The sequence below is a fragment of the Rhineura floridana genome, chromosome 2 (assembly GCF_030035675.1).
Source record: "Rhineura floridana isolate rRhiFlo1 chromosome 2, rRhiFlo1.hap2, whole genome shotgun sequence".
NCBI lineage: Eukaryota > Metazoa > Chordata > Lepidosauria > Squamata > Rhineuridae > Rhineura > Rhineura floridana.
In genome coordinates, this window is record NC_084481.1 from 21740939 (window position 1) to 21754633 (window position 13695).

The window sequence follows — 13695 nt, forward strand, 5'->3', positions numbered from 1 at the left end:
AAGGTCAAGAGAGGCATCCTAGAGCTCAGAAGGGGGGATTGCTCTAGCACTCTGCCTGGACCCTTTCCCTTCCACATGGTACCTCTCTCCTTGGACTCCTCTTGCAGCTCATCTGTTCTGGTCGGAACAGTTTTACTTGGTTTTGTAACTGTGACTGGTTTTATCTGGTTTTATAACTGTAAATTATGGGCTGTCTCCAATGCAGTCAGCATTTCATGCAACCACTTACACAATGGAACTTCTCTTCCCTCTCCTCTTCTTGCTAACCCCCCCACACACACACACACATCCAAATCTGCCCTGGAGGGTTGACGGAACCCCAGAACAGATCTGGGGAGGGGCACTCAGGGAGAGGAGAGGGAGAGGAAGTTCTATTGTACAAACAGAAGTCCTTGCTCAAATGGGGTGACATCACTGGATACAACCCTATATTGCTATAACCGACCCTGGGACCTTATGGTGAAGGCTGGGTAAGGAACCTTAAGAGTAAATCAATATAAATGCATCTTTCCTCATTCTCCTTACATTCATATTTCTGTTTTCCAGGTCTTTGTGTAAACATTTCATTTTATTGGAAAGCTTGTTCGTTGGAGCTTGTTTACACAACCAGTTTACTGGTGATGGTTCTCAAGACTAATGTGCCAGTTATGTACATCCACCAATGCATGCCTTTTGGAAAGCTGGCTGCTGAAATCCACCACAGTAGAGACCTTGAGGGCCTCCATGAGCAATTAAAGGCAGACTATCAAGACTGCTTTCAGACATGGGGCTTTCTGTGTTAATTTAACGGATTACAATGGTAGCGCTTCTGTCCCGATTTCTAAAATTCCTTTCACACTGCAGTGCCTTTTGAATTAAGGAACAGTAGCTTTTTCAGCTGATATACCAGCATTTCATGCAAATATCTTTCACATGGCTGCAATGAACAATGTCCTATTTTAGTCCCTCACCTGTTACATACATGTGCACTGTAGCTCCCCACCGTGTAGGTCTAAGATCTCGTCCCATCGCCATGCATGCCACAGACACAGGGGAGTGTGTGGAAAATGCTGCTGCTACCTGCACCTATGCTGGAATTTTCATCAGGCAAAAAAAGAGTGCACCTAAAGGGCAGAAACACACTGCATGCTGGGATGCCTGCCATGTGAGCGGCTGCAGCTAGTGAAAAACTCCCATGATATTCCAGGTTCCCAAGCTTGCAAACGGATTATTTCTGGTATCATTTAACCTGGAAATTAGCCCTAAACTTACACTATATTCCACTAGAATTCCAGAACTAGCTTGTACGTCATGTGAAAGATCGAGCATAATGCATAAATTACCAGGTAAGAAATCGTCAGAATAACAGAATACAGTGCAGCGTGAAAGCAGCCCAAGAAGACCCATGCCCTCCCTGTTTCTCTAAACCAGGGGTGGGGGACCTGTGGCCCTCCCGATGTTGGATTCCAACTTCCGTCAGCTCCAGCCAGCATGGCTAATAGACAGGGATGATTGGAGTTGCCATCCAACAACACAGGTTCCCCACTTCTGCTCTAAACTATTCTGCTAACCTGTGCTTTGGGAAGCAAGAGTGATGGAGTTGTTTCTTAGTTGTGTTCTGCTTCCAAGAAGACATGGACTACTGTAGCTCTTCAGCTGCTGTATTTCTGTAACTATCAAGAGGGAAATGTCACCTTGTTAAATATCCCTATTATGGGCAAAGGAGCTATAGCTTGGTGACAGAAAACATGCTGTGTGTGCAGAGGAACCATAATTAAGTCCCTGTCATCTTCAGTTTAGAAGGATCAAGTAGCAGGTGATGAGAAAGGACTCTGTTGCCTGTCAGAGCAGACAATACTGGGCTAGAGGGACAAAAGAGTCTAGCAGCTTCTTATGGCTGGCTGGCTTTTTCTTACTTATTTTCCACTTCCCGTATTCCCTCTTATCCACTTACTTTATTGTCTATATTTATAGACCACCCCAATAACGGAGTTCTCAAGAGGGCTTACAGCAAAAGAAATACATATATAAATAAATAGGGTTATGTTCAACTAAATAATTTTGTGAGTGGAACAACTTCCCCTCATGTAATGGGACTTTCCCTATTCTCCTCCCCACCCCCACCCCCATGCTGTCCCAAAAGCTGCTCTAGAGGGTTGCGGGGAAACCCAGAACAAAATTAAGGGGCACACAGAGGGAGAAGAGGGGGAGAATGTTCCATTGGGCAAGGAAAAATCCTTGCGTTGACAGAACAGTCGCCTTAGTGCTATGCTGAATGCAACCTATAAAGTTTAAGAACAAGACAACAGAGTTACAATAAATATAATGCATTGTTAAAACAAAAAGTGGGAGAGACTATTGTTGTTATGTGCCTTGAAGTCGATTAAGACTTATGGCGACCCTATGAATCAGTGACCTCCAAGAGCATCTATCATGAACCACCCTGTTCAGATCTTGTAAGTTCAGGTCTGTGGCTTCCTTTATGGAATCGATCCCTCTCTTGTTTGGCCTTCCTCTTTTTCTACTCCCTACTGTTTTTCCCAGTATTATTGTATTTTCTAGTGAATCATGTCTTCTCATTATGTGTCCAAAGTAAAACAGCTTAGACTTAAGAGAGCTCCAAATGCCTGGGAAAATAAAAAAAGCATCTTCTGGCACTGAGATGACATCAAAGTAGGCACCAGAAGATAATCTCTGTGGACAGGCATTTCCATAGCTGGGGTGCCACAACAGAAAAGGCCATATAGAGAAACAACAGACAAAACTGAGAAATGTGCACATTTATTTGCTTTATACTCTTTGAGACATCAAAACTTACTAGTTGCCTCCATTTCCCCAAGTTCAGTTCTATATTTACAAGGGAATAGTTATAGAAACATAGAGCTTGGAAAAGTTACTTTTTTGAACTACAACTCCCATCAGCCCAATCTAGTGGTCATGCTGGCTGGGGCTGATGGGAGTTGTAGTTCAAAAAAGTAACTTTTCCAAGCTCTGCATAGAACCCTGCCTTATACTGAGTCAGACCATGGGTCCATCTGGCTCCATATTGTATATACTGTCTGACAGTCGCTGTCCAGGATTTCAGGCAGAGAGTCTTTCCCATCCCTACCTGGGCATGCCAGGGATTGAACCTTCTGCATGAAAAGCAAACATTTCACTAGTTCTTACCACAGTTATGAATGTGTGCAGAACATACGACCTGCAATCCACTGAGTCATATACAGCCCATCAAAGCTGTAGGGACTTCTCAGGGTCTAGCAACTACCTGTTTTTGTAGTCCCAGGCAAAGTGCAACCGTCAGAGATTTACTGAACTTGGTGATCTACTGTATACGGCCAATGGGCCGGTTGATAGGTCACAAGTTGTTCAGAACTATAGCAAACAGATAGAAATCTTGGATGGAGCATTATTCCTCAAGCTCCGCGGCTTGAGAACTGATTCGCTTCTCCCAACAATTTTTTCCCCTCGTCATATGGCACTGGTAAATGCTGGTGCAGGACTGGGTATGGCCTTTTTGTTGTTGTTATAAAGCTCTTATCCATAAAGCTGTAGTGCTATATTTCACGGGAGGCCAACCTACCCTCAAACTCTCACCTTGTGGTTCGTCAGAATACCAAGCTGCTCTTACTTGATAGTAGAGCTGATAAGCCCCTTGTTCTCGGAACTCAGAAGCCAGGATCATCACAGGCCTTCTCCTATATTCCTTTGCTTAAGTCCCCCCCTTCCTAGGTTTGACCCTGTGCACAATTAACACAGAAACTACTACTGTTCCTTCCCTCGGTAACATCCTCCTAGACATCCCAGCAACCTTCCCTTTAGCTCTTAGGAATTGAGGTTGCAACCCTTCTGCTTAGCCTGTCAGTGTTTGGGCATCTACAGCATTGAGGCAGAGGGAGCCACCCTCTTCCTTGCCTGTCCATGGCTGACTGAGCTCCTATACAAAATGCCAAATACTATGGCTTTTCCTATAGTCATCTCTTCATCCACTCTCTCCCTCTGTCTCTCACTCTCAAGCCTACATCTTTCTCTTGATGTTTCTGTTTTATCTCTGTAGGCTGAGAGAGGAGGGGTGCCTTCCAGGCTGACCTTGTTTATTACTGGCCTCCTGCAAAGACTCAGGGAGGTATAACCCAATCGCAGGTGCCTCCTCACATGTAGTTAGGGTGGCCAGATGAAGAGGAGAGAAGAGGGAATTTCAGCAGGTGTAGCTTTGTATGACGAGCCAGTGTGGTGTAGTGGTTAAGGTGTTGGACTATGACCTGGGAGAGCAGGGTTCGAATCCCCACACAGCCATGAAGTTCACTGGGTGACCTTGGGCCAGTCACTGCCTCTCAGCCTCATGAAAACCCTATTTGTAGGATAGCCATAAGTCAGAATCGACTTGAAGGCAGTACATTTACATTTAGCTTTGTATGACAGGCTACATCTGCTGAAATCCCCTCTTCTGCCCAAAAGTTAAAGATGCAGGAGCCGTTACCCTTCCCCAGCAGCAGCACAGATATAGCTGGCCATTAGAGCATAGCTTGGCTTAGTAGTGCTGCCATCAGCAAATGAGCCTCCTGGGGAGTAAGCACTCTCCATAGGCCTGAATGGAATTTTTTTTTTTTATTTCTCTGGCCTTTTGGCCACTGGAGTTTGAGGGGAATTGGGACACGGGGGAGGGGTCTGAATGCCAGAAGGACCACACACACCTCCAGAACACCCCATTTTGGGGGCTTCTGCTAGCCCTCTATCCACCAGGCCACCCGTCCCTAGCAGACTCCCGGCAGCGCTGGCAGGCTTCTGACAAAGGGCTGCTGCCAGCAGAGGCCAGTGCAGCCAGGAGCCTCCTGGCACAGCCAGCACTCAGCAGCATCCAACCCAGCCCAGCCCAGGGGAAAGGTAAGTTGGATTGCACCCTAAGGCTCATGGGTAGGCCAGTAACATAGAAGGGGGGGCACTAGAAAGCACTATGTTGAGGTCTCCCACAAACCCGGAGCAGGGCCTGATTGCAATGCTAAAGATCTACTCTGGGGCAGATTGCATGTCTGACTCTGACTCCTGCAGAATCTTCTTCCTCTGTGCCTCTCTCCTCAAGAGACCATGTCACCCTCTCCAAGTGGAGATATTGCTGCTGCTCATCTCCTTTTCAAGGCAAAATGCACTCCAACTTTAACATACCTAGAACAAGTGGCTTCTGATCCTGGTGCATTATGATGTTAGCATTAGGTTCCATCAGCGGAGGAGTTTCAAAACAATGTGGGATAATTAAATGTTTTTGATCAGGCAAGTCTTTACCTATTGGAGACAGATTGCATTGTTAGTGCAGACCCTGAGCATGCATCAGAGGCCTGGCAAAATCACTGCTTATGGTGTTGTGTTGTAGATTTATATAACATGATTAATCATTACCAATTAAAATAATTTTTAAAGATAGCATCCAATGAAGTGCTTCCAAAAGAGCATGGATTTTTGATGGTGCAACAGAACTTTCCCCCCTCTCCTCCCCTCCCACACCCCCTAAATTTGTACTGGTGTTTCCCCCAACCCTCCAGAGCAGATTTGAGGAGGGCACAGAAGGCACATAGGGACAGGAAATGGAGGGGACGTTCTATTGAACAAACAGAAATCCCAGTGGAGCTGGTCCATTAGAGCAAATGGGCTCCTGCCCCACCATCCTCAGCCTGCCCTCAGCAAGCGCACACCTGCCTTCTTACTTACAAGCAGTCAGAGAGGACAGCTCTACCTATGAACGTCTTTGCCTTCCACCCCACTAGTCCCAAGGAGCACTAGCCGCCACTGGAAAATCCTTGTAGCAGCAGAAGCACTTTGCTGGACACCACACCCAAAGTTGAATAAATACCATTAAAAAGCAAATAAAAGTTTAAAGGGAAAGGCCCAATACACCAAATTCAAAAGCCTTCCAGGTTGATAAGAAATGGGTCTTCCTCTTCCTGCGCAGCTTAAAGGTATGTTATGGTGGCGGCAGGAACATGTCTACCTTTCTTGTGGGCTGACCTGCCCAAGGCAGATAAACCCCTGCAGTGGGAAGATGATGCCCACATAGATATTGGTAACAAGGCGTGACTTCCCAGGAGGATCGCTCCGCCTGTGCTGCCTCTGGGACGGGCTCCCGTCTTGGTGGAAACCTTTTCAGTTTTAAAACCAGTCAGAAGGGCTTTTTGACTGGGGAAAATTTATTCCGGATAAGGAAGAAACGTAGAGATTTTCCACAGAGCTTTGTTGTGTTTGTTGGAGGCTGGAATTCTGTGAAAGAAGGTCTTCCAGCAGCTCGGACGGAGCTAGGATTTCCAACCAGCTCAACTGATTAAGTGAGCCGTTTTTTTTTCTTCAAAGAAAAACGGATTAACAGGCAAGCATTCTCCTGTATTTTCTCATTATTTTGTTATCAATACAGCTAAAGAGATTTGTCAAAGAACCAGCAATTAAGAAACCCTGGGTGAGTCATAGCTTTCTCTTTTATTCACGGAGCTAAGGGGAAGAAAATAGAAATAGTTTATCTTTATTTTTATTGCAAAAAGCTGGCATGGAATTCAGCATTATAAAGATTACAAACTGTTGGTGTGTGCGTGTATAGATCATACAAGGATGGAATCCAAGAGTCGCATAGAACAGGAATAAGCCAGGCCAGGCAAGTTTCTTGTAAGAGTCTTTACTAGGCAAAGACATTAGACACAGTTCTCTTCACAGACAGCTTTTCCCCCACACTGAGTTTTTCCAAGCATCCCACCTTATCAGGCTTCCCAGCCAGCTGCTGACCTTGGCAAACTGGCGCTCTGTTCTCACAGCTTAACCCTTCTGCTTCAGGTTTCACTCTCTTTGCTAAAAAACCCTGTCTGTGAGTCTCACAGCCTGCTTCACTGACCAACACAAACAGCTGAGGGGTTTCTAATTTAAAGAGAGAAAAAATTGATTTATAAGACTTTTGAGTAATATATGTCTGGGACTATTTTTCCGGTTTACTTTTTTTTTTTTTGACGAATCTGCTCATTCTTCCTGCTACTAATTATTTGGATGCTGTGAATTACAGTTGTTTTGGCACTTTTGGACATACAAGAGATAAGGCAGTTCGTCTTGTCTAGAGGGTGACGTCAGCTGGCTTGAAAGATTAACTCCTTTGTAACTGGATAAAGAAATAAACTGTTCTTTGCTTGGGACATTGGAAATTGAAGGGATTGTGTTTTTTTTGGTTTTAAGAATGACAATCAAGAAGGTGGTTGAGATCATGGATGTACAAGAAGGGACTTTCTCTTTAGATATGTTTCAGAAAATAATGAATGAGATTAAGCTAACAAAACAAGAACTCAGACATAACAGACAAGTGATGATAAGTGAATTTGGCGAAATGAGACAGGAGCTGAAAGAAATTCAGGATTCTATGAGAAAGGAGAACAAAGATAAATTTGGAAAATTAAAAAAGGATGAAAGAAAAATTAAAGGGAAGGTTCAAGCCCTGGAGATTGGATTAAATATGGTCTTGGAAAAAGATTTGGATTTCCTGGCTGTGATGGATCCTGGAGACAAATATTACTGTTTGGAATTCAGCGCTGTCCCTGAAGGAATTGGTGAAGAGATTGGAGATAAAGATATCATCGGTTCGAAAAAATTCATGGACTGGAAGGATTTGATGGAACTTGAAATGGAGAAAGTTTACAGAATTAATTCCTGTTTTGTGACAATGAAAAACCCTTCAAGAGATGTGCTAGTGCATTCTGTAAAAAAGAGGAACAGAGATGCGGTTCTGCAACAATACTTCAGTGATACGTTCGGAAATGATGGCAAGAAAATATTTGTGATGAAGGAAGTCCCTATCAGACTCTTATTATATGACTATGACAGCAAGATTATTGGGTGCGTAAAGATGGAAGATGGAAGATGGAATCAACACGGATAAAGGAAGAAGAGCGATTTGAAATTACTGGATTTAATAGACTTGAAGAGTTGGATTAATTGACATGTCTATCTAGAAAAAAAATTGATGGACATATATCTCAAGGATTGGAAACTTCTCTTTGACTTTTTGTAGAAGAATAAAATGATATGATGTTAATGAGATTTGATACCAAGTAAGATAACTGCTGGAGGAAGGTGATTTTATAATTTATCAAGAGACAGGTTTGTTATATATTATAGACCTATAGCTGAACTACGACAAATCGGAAGTCAATAGTTTTTTTTTCTTTTTATTGTATTAGTTTTAATTTGTGTTTTTCTTTTTGTATTGTCTTGATTTTGAAAATTTGAATAAAAATTAATTGAAAAAAAAGAGATATTGGTAACAAGGCCAGCTGCTGTTCTTAGAGCGATCTTTTTCTCCACGGTGGTCTACAAGGATTGCTGCTACTATGGCTAGGGATGGGCGAATCTACTGTTTTGTTTTCTCCCTATTTCTCATTTTCCCAATTTTAAGCTCAGTTCTCCACAATTCTAAAACAGTTTGGGGGTGGGGGTTGTAAAAGTCCTCATGAAAATCCATCACCTTTTTAATGCATATTCCTCCTAAAATTCATATTTTAATGCAAATTTGCCTACTATATATTTTTGCAAGCAATGTTCCCTAATAGAATGCATTTCTGTATGTTATTTTCACAAATATATGTATCTTTATGCACATTTTATCCTAGTAAATGCATTTTTGTGCCCATTACCTGGCCAGAGAACTGCACTGCAAAATTAGGAGAAGTGCAAATTTAAAAGGACAGCAGAATTTCAGTTTGCATATTGATTCAGGAAGTGTGAATTCAGTGAATTCACCTTTACACATGAATTGAACCAAATTTCTTCCCCTTCTCTAATTACTGCTCTTTGCATGGCCCTTAGAGCCACTAGCAATCTTCTTCCTCATCAACTAATAAAAGACTGGAGATTCAGCTATGGTGCCTGCCACTTGCCCTTGCTAGGGATGGGTGAGATTCCCATTTCAAGCTGAATCTATCAAATTCGCACTTTCTGAAACGATATGAGAGCCGAAACACAGCCATCCCTTGAAATTTGCACTAATCCAAATTTTGCAATGTAGTCTGCCAACCAACCAATGTTTACAAAAATGCATCTATTAGGGGAAAGTGTGCAGAAAAATGAATATATTAGTGAAAATGACACACAAAAATGCATTACTTGATGAGAAATTGCTTGCAAAAATGTGCTCATTAGACAAAATCGCATACAAAAATGTGTTTATTGGAGGGGAAATCACACTAACATGCTGAAATATTTTCATGAGAATTTTTATGAGGTTTTTTTTAAAACAATCACAGATTGCTGCAGAACTGAATTTGAGATTAGAAAAATAAGAAACTGAGAGAACTGAAATTGACATATCCTTCCATCCATACCCCCAGGGAAGGATTATCTGGATTAATGTTGAGGTATGGCAGCATTGAGAAGCTTGTATAATTTAATGTGCTACACTGCTATTGTCATAAGTGAGAAATTGGATCTTTTCACAGGCCTGTCTTTTATTCTTTTTCCTAATCTCTAAATCAGTGGTTCTTAACCTGGGGTACACGCACCCCTGGGGGTGCTACACAGTTTTTCTAGGGGTGCAATGAGTTGTTCAAGAGATTTTAAAAATTCATTTAATCTTAGCTAAGTTAGGCTAAAACACACATTAAAATAAAATTAAATAAAATTAAAAATGAACAGTATTTGTTCAGGGGGTGCGAGAGCATATTTTGGAAATCCAAGGGGTGCTGGCAGTGGAAAAGGTTAAGAACCGCTGCTCTAAATCAAGGATGGGAGATCTGTGGCCCTCTAGATGTTGTTGGACTCCAACTCTCATCAGCCCCAGCCAGCAGGGCAAATGGTCAGGGATGATGGAGCTGTAGTCTGACAATGTCTGGAGGTTAAGAGGCTCCCCCTCCCTGCTCTGTTGGTTCACATCACATTTTTCTCCTATGTGCTCTCAGGTATGCATATGCACATGCAAGGAACATAAGGTGTGAATCAGCAGTACCTGGGCACAGGAAGCAGCAATTTCCACTGTCATGGGGGGGGCATTTTTCAGTCACTGCAACTCAGGAAGGAATGCTAGCTGCACATGTGTACTGCTGTACTGGTTGAATTGTTGCATTTCTCCATGTTCATCTGTGTCCAAGGAAAGGAAGGTTTTAACCCTTTCCCCCTTACCATTTTCCAACAAAAAATCATTTCTCCCAAGTTGCAAGTTGCTCCCATAAGGTAAGCGTTGTGGGAAGATGAACAGGTATTCAAATGTCACTTTGAGGATTATGCCTTCAACATATATAGCAAGTTTCCCTGTAATATCTCAATGGAGATATTGCATTACAGTGTGTTTTATATTTTTGATAGCCCCTTGAAAACCCAGACGGGGCTTAGTTCAGGTTTAGAATGTAGAATTGTATTCTGGGCATGCATACCAAATGTTATTCCAATCTCTCAATCTGTAAGGAAGATATTGTTTTACAATACAGCTTATTTATTTTACTTATTATTTGTATTTATTTTTAATTTGTCTCCACCCTTCCTCCCACAACAAGCCCACAGCAGCAAACATGCAATAAAACGCTAAATACATCTATAAAACATCTTTAAAACAAAGCATCTTAACAAAATTCTTAAAAACAAAACCTTTTTAAAAAAACATATATTTTTTAAAAATCTTACAAACGTCTTTAAAAACATTAAAAAAAATTCCAACACTGACTCAGACTGGGACAAGGTCTCTACTTAAAAGGCTTGTTGAAAGAGGAAGGTCTTCAGTAGGCACTGAAAAGATAACAGAGATGGTGCCTGTCTAATATTAGCCTCAAGGGCAGCCCCATATAGAGCTCATTACATTAACCCAACCTGGAGGCTACCAGTGCACAACAGAGGTCAGGCTACCTCAGTCCAGAAATGGCCACAACTGTCTTATCAGCCAAAGGTTGCACTTTCTTCCCCACTTTAAAAACAAGGTGGGTGCTGAGGTGATATTTGAACCTGAAATGTGAGGTTGTGTCCTGAATACAAATACAAGATTTCATTCTGACATCTCAGTGTTCTAGACAGACACTGGCCCATTTCACATGTCACTTTAAACAACAGTTAAGCTTAATTGTGGCTTACAGGTGAATGTGCAGCATACAGGAAGAAAACCACAACCACTTCACTGCTGCTCCCTCCTCCTGCTGCTGCTGCGCTACCAAGAGCAAAGCAATGGTTTGGCTTAGTGTTAAATCTGAACCCAAGCTCATGGTTAGTTTCTCTCTAAACAAACCACAAACTACAACCAAAGTTTGGTCTTGGCTTACCACTCATAGTTTTTTTGGAGAAGACAAACCACAGGGCTGGGTTCAGACTAGGGTTGCCAGGTTCAGGGCCTGAGACTTATCCTGTATCTTTAGGAGAAAAGAAAGTCAGCCAAGTGCAGGTGTTCTTGCAACCCTGTAATGGGAAAAACCACATGGTGGAATTCTCCCTCCCCCCTCCACAACTTTTAAAGATACAGAAGACCTCTTGGTTGCCAGGCCTGGCAGGGGGCAGGGAGAATTCCACCTTGTGGTTTTTCCCATTATAGTGTTGCAAGGATACCTGCACTTGGCTGACTTTCTCTTCTCCTAAAGATACAGGATCAGTCTCAGGCCCTGAACCTGGCAACCCTAGTTCAGACCCAACATGAAGCCAAATTATAGCTTAGTTCCTGGTAGTAGCATGGCAGGAGCAGGAGCAGAGGAGGAATGAAGCTTCTCATTCACCTTTAAACCATAGTTAAGTTTAACTATGGTTTCAAGTGATGTCTGAACAATGCCAATGTGTTACACACAAACAAACATGCTGAACATACGTGAGTAGGCAAGTTAAACCAAAGGCCTCACTTCACTCGGCTGATGAACACACTCACTACAGCAAGGCTGCATCGGGTCTTCTGATTCACTGCTTGTTGCGCCCCAGCTTCTCTGTGAGCAACTCTCCTTCCATGATCTGTGCTCCCATTTTGCTTGTGCAACAAGAGAGTTGCGCTTCCTGTGGATTCTTTTGAAAACCCTGAGAAAAGAAAACTTCAGATTTGTGTGGCCAGAGAAGACCTAGCTCAGTTGCAGAGTCCCTGCTTTGCATGCGGAAGGTCCCAAGTCCAATTTCTGTTGTCTCCAAGGTGGGGTTAGGAAAGACTCCCAGTTTGAAACTTTGCAGAACCAGTGCAGGTCAGTGCTCACAATACTGAGCTAGATGGACCCATAGTCAGACTTAGTATAAGGCTTCCTGTGAGCTTAAGGGCATTAACAGCTGATCCCTCCATGTGGCAATTCCAAGCATGCCCAATGGAAGCAAAGCTGTAGAGTCCCAAAGTCATTGTGGGGTAGCACATTGAAGGCTAAAAGTGCCAGGTGTATGTGAGAGAGGGGAGGATGGAGATGTGGTGACTGAAGGTGGCTTCCAGACAGACCCTCCTAATAAACAAAACCTAAGGGAAACCCTTGGGCAGGAGAGCCTCAAAGCAATTGCAGAGCACCATGTGTAATACCATGTGCTCAGCACCACAATAGAAAGAACATGAAACAGGGTGTCGTGCAGGGCCGGATTAAGCTGAGGAGGGCCCCTAGGCTGATTCTGAGCTGCCCTCCGTCCCATCCCATCCCATCCCATCCCCCCCACTTCACCTACCTTTCCGCTTTTTTTGCAGCTGCGCGTGCCATCAACCAAGATGGCGGCAAAGGCTTCAGCCCCTTGGGGAAACCTCAGCCGCCATCTTGATTGATGGCAAACTGCAAAAAACAGTGGAGAAAAAGGTAAGTGAAACGGGGATGGCGGGCGGTTCGGAAGCTCTTGTCCCGTGATCCGCGGCTCTTGTCCTGCTTCCGCGGATCGCAGGCCCCTAAGAGCTCCAGGCCCCTAGGCTTCAGCCTACTAAACCTAATGGATAATCCTGCCCTGGTGTCGTGGCTTTCTGCAATCTAAACAGCCTTACCTAGAGATGTAATTACCTGGAGGCTAGGGATCAGTAAACTGGGCATGTGTCTGATGTTGGCTGGGCAAGGTCCAATTGCCCAGCGGCTGCCCAGTCCTGACCTCCCCCATATGAGGCATATCAGGGGAGCTGATATTGAAGCTCCACTAAGAGCACAGGTATGAAGAGGCCCCCTGGCTAATAAAGAGCCAGTTCTTCTGTGTAAGCCCCCACCCACACAATGACAACGGGACACAGGCAGGACAGTGATGGGGCAACTGGGCTAGCTAAAGTGGGAGGGGAGGGCAGGAAGCTCCAGCATCTTAATACAATGATGATATGTCTCACTCATCAGATGATTGATTGTTGATAGCTGTTACTTCTTCAAACAATCAGAAGCCTGCCCAGTCATGTTCACTGATTTGAAAGGCAAAGATATCATTTAGAAACTACCTCTCATATTTATGAAGCCTCAGCTGCATAGATCCCTGTGGATCTCCACATGCTCTGAAGTAGTGATGGAGACACTGTCACCTTCCAGATGTTCTTGTACTACCAGTCCTATCCTCCCTGGCCATGGGCCATGCTGGCTGGAGCTGCTGGGAGTGGAGTTTGACAACATCTCGAGGGCCACAGCTTCTCCATTCCCAAAAGGTGCCAGAATAGGCCGATCAGGTTTCAGCAACTTTAATTGAGATTGGAGTGGCTCAGTGGTTGGCATTTCTCACTTCTTCATACCACCACCAAAAAAAACACCCCTCTCTCCAAGATGTTTTGAAATATTCATCTTGCCATTCCATAAAAAGTGCTAGTTCTGGTGGATTGGATGT